At 45.5% G+C, this 3,947-nt stretch overlaps 1 long non-coding RNA gene across 1 annotated transcript; it reads right to left on the bottom strand.

Annotated features, from left to right (window-relative positions):
• Positions 1-1,573: 1,573 nt before the first annotated feature.
• LOC147964532 (uncharacterized) lies at positions 1,574-2,733 on the bottom strand. Its single transcript, XR_015609383.1, has 2 exons — positions 2,021-2,733; positions 1,574-1,927 (listed from the first exon to the last, which is right to left on the bottom strand). It is a non-coding gene; the product is annotated as an uncharacterized LOC147964532 (long non-coding RNA).
• Between the last annotated feature and the right edge of the window lie 1,214 nt (positions 2,734-3,947).

Here is a 3,947-nt window from a genome sequence, read left to right as displayed (position 1 = left end):
AATTTTACAGTTTTTCATTTTTAAACTTCATGGTTGATTCTTTAATAACAAGGGATATCTGAGTTTTTTTAATAACGCTAACATCCTAGTTTTTAATAAACATCAAACCACTTTGTTATTTTGGTATGAACTTCTCTGTTATTTCAATTTAAACCCCTAGGTTTTTAAGAAACGAGGAAAATTCAATTCTTTGTACATTTTCATCTACTCTATTTTTTAAATTTAAATCTGTTAGTTATTGTCTAGTAAGGGGGAATCTAAGTGTTGTAGTAAACAATGAATCGCTCAAAATTTAAATTTGACTTCTAGAGTTAAAACTTGAACTTCTAAGTTTTTGAATACTTTTTGAACTTCTTTTGTTGTTTTTATTTTTGAGTTTTCATAGATATTGAGCTTATTCATTTTTTATTTGAACTTCTTAGCTTTATTGGCTAGTAATGTGAAAACCTTTTTATAAACGTCGAACCGCTCCGTTTTATAAACTAGAACTTCTACTTTTGTCTTGATTTTTAAATGTACCAAGTTTTTAGTTGACCTTCTCAGATTTATTTTTAAAACGAAGGAAATCTATTTTTCTACAAACATTTTTAACTACTTTTTTATTTGAACTTCTTGCTCAATTTTCTTTGAACTTCTCCATTTGTATTTTAGATATCATGGACAAAATTTGATCATGTATGTACTAGTTAGCATTTCCATTTGTTTTGAACTTATCGTTTGTTGTTCTTGAACTTCCTCTTTTTGCGCTTGTGTTATCTTAATTTGAAGCTCCCCTTTTTATTTTTAACATGGAAATCTAAGCCCTTTTATAAACATTGAACGGCTCTCCTATTTTCGTTCAAACTTCTTGGTTTTTATTCTTTAGTGACGGGGAGAATACGGGTATTTTTATGAACATCAAACAACTCCGTTGCTTTAAATTGGACTTCTTAATTTTTATTCTCTAGTAATGGTGAAAATCCGAGTTTTATAACAAACACTTGAACTACTCCATTAATTTAATTTGAACTTCTTTGTTTTTTAGAAATGGGAATGTGCTTTTTGTATAAACTTTTGATCTGCTCTATAGTTTTAATTTGAACTTCTTTGTTATTTTTTAGAAACAAGGCAATACAAGGTTTTTATAATCATTGAACTCTTTTATGTTTTTCCAAATTGAATATCATGATTTTGTAGTTTTCAAACAGTAAAAATCCAAATATTTTATTCTTGTTATTTAGACACAAGGAAAATCTGATTCTTTTATTAACATCGAACTGCTCGCCTTTTTACATTTGAACCTCCTTGTTTTTTTTAGAAAAAAATCGTTCTTCTATAAACACAAGTTGTTGTCTATTATTTTTAAAGTCCAAGAAGCGGCGTAGCGTGATGCCGGGCATGGGGAAGATGAACGAAGCTGTCAATTGGTTAAGCGGTGTCCGACAGGGTCGCCCCGGAGGACGGCGGCGGAGAACGACTCCGTTGGCCGTGAGCAGGAGGAAATCCCTGCATGCAACTTCCTGTGCCTCGCACAAACTACTAACCAAACTCATACAAACTCAATACAAAAATCGCACAAAGTCCTGCACCGATGTTTCTGTGTATCAAATTAGAACATAATTAAAAGGGGGTATATTTCTACAGAAATCCAATCAGAATCATATCTATTTTTCTTGTGCACATAATGAGAGAGAGAGGAACGTAAAAAAGAAAGTGTCAGCTTGTACTAGCAGCACCAGTAGCAAAATATTGAGAGGAAGGTGGAAGCAACAGTAACACCGGGGAACAATAGCACGGGGCAGCACCACTAGCAAGAGAGAGTGCGTGCATCAACAGCAGCAGAACTGCGTCCGCATGCGAGAACCCAGGAGCAGCTGTCATTGCTCATCCTCTCTCTCCCATTCTCCCGGTCGAACAGACTACTGAAGAGAACCAGCAGCCATAGCGCCTTTGCAAAGAGAGCAAGTAATAGATGGTCGATCAAAGGTCAGCGGTACTGGTGCCATGCGCTCGCTTGAACAGAGGAGGAAATTATGCTCACCCAACGATCTTGAACTTGAAGAGTGTAGAGGAGGAGAGGAAAAATTCCAACCCCAACGTATTTGAACGGGTAAGGGACGGCCAACGCCATGGGCACATGAAGTTCAGCTCCTTCAGATGGGGAAGAAGTAGGGTGGGGAACTGCACCGTATCAGGGAGGGGAGGCACTCGGCCCCGCGGTGGCAGGCGGACGGGGCTTGGGCGACGGGGGAGGAGCTCCATGGCGGCGGTTGGAGGATCTCAGCCACGCGGCGGGGCGGGGATCTTACGGTGCGTGGGTGGGCGCGGTGGCGGGGATCCAATGCCCCTGTGGCACGTTGGTGGTGCCGGAGGACAGCGGGGTGGCGGCGCGGTCATCGCAGCGGGCGGATCCAGGGACGGCGGCGGATGTATCCCAGGGGCGGGGCGACGCAGTGGTTGAAGCAGGGGGAGATGGCCACCGCGGTCGAACCAGGGGAGGGGGGGAGATGGCTGTGGTGCGGGATCCTGGTCTACCGCGGCGCGCTTCACCGGAGCCAGGGTCGTGGCCGGGGCTGGGGCCGGCGCCGGAAGGGGTGGGTTGGGGCGCCTCCGCGCAGGTAGGTGCGGGACGGCGGGTGGAGGGTGGGAGGTCGGGGTGTTGGGCGGATCGGCAGCCGCGGCAGCGGTGCGCCGGGTGGGTAGGGATCGAGGGGTGGGGAGAGTGATAGGTGCGGGAGGTGGGGGACGGTTTGTTGTTTTTTTCCCTTCTGCGAGATCTCAGGAACATGGAATCGAAGCTATATAGGACGTGTTGTGATCCAAATAGTTATTCTAATTTCAAGATTAGAATAGTGTCACTCTTTCTAGGATTAGAATATATGTTCATTCATGACATTCAGCGCCCGTATACTCTGGTACGGCCAATACGCTAGGGGCTTAAGCATACCTCATAATACGCCGTGAGAAGTCCGAACACTTTCGACAGTGCGGCACCCCAAACTTATAGCATTATATGCATCAGCTCCGAATCATGTTTTGGGTCAATAGTTGGGTTTGCCCGGCTCCCATGTTTTGCTACCTTACGTTTCGCTATATCGGCTAAGGTGGCACTGGGAGAACTACTGCGATTGTGCCCCAGTTCAGCTGGGCTAAGCACCTTAGTAAAGAAAGCTAAAACTGACTGTCATGATAAGGCGAGAGCTGGTTGCTGTTCGAGAGGTCTCGAGTCCCAAAAGACTTATACTGCTTAGAGCGAGGAGTTGGCTTTGTTCGGCTTAAGGCGTGCATAGCGCCCCGAATTCGGCCTTCTGAATACTAGGGGCTTCGCCAAAATTTAAAATTGTAGAATTCTATGGCTAAGTGAGATTGATAAAGCATTATAGTCCGGTTGCCTTATTCGTTGTGCTGAGCACCTCCCTCGAAGGACCCAACAATGGGAAAAAGAGTGCTCAGGTTTATCCCGAACACCCCAGCACTCGTGGCATGGGGGCAGAAGCCGACGACTGGCCATCTCTCAGATTTGATAAACAGCCGCACAGAAGGTAATATTTTAAATTCAAATAAGCGTTGCATAGCGCATATGAACAAGTTTTCATAATACAGGAGCACCCGAGCAAGTTTATTCAAAAATTATATCCTTCGCACACTCGTCCACCACAAGACGGACACCCTTCAGGAAACCCTCATAATACATCTCAGGGTGGCGATGCTCCTTTCCCTGCGGCGGCCCCTCCTTCACCAGCTTCTCGGCGTCCATCTTGGCCCAGTGCACCTTCGCACGGGCAAAGGCCCGGCGTGCACCTTCGATGCAGACGGACCGCTTTATGGCCTCCAGCCGTGGGCAGGCATCCACAAGCCGCCTCACCAGGCCAAAGTAGCTGTTGGGAAGGGAGTCGCCAGGCCACATCCGGACTATAAGGCCCCTCATGGCCTGTTCGGCCTCCTTGTGCAGCTCGACCAGTTGCTTC

This window comes from Triticum urartu, chromosome 6A (genome assembly GCF_056163025.1).
Source record: "Triticum urartu cultivar PI428250 chromosome 6A, HENAU_Tu73, whole genome shotgun sequence".
Taxonomy (NCBI): domain Eukaryota; kingdom Viridiplantae; phylum Streptophyta; class Magnoliopsida; order Poales; family Poaceae; genus Triticum; species Triticum urartu.
Note: the sequence above shows the minus strand (reverse complement) of the source record. Positions and strands in the feature narration are given on the sequence as shown.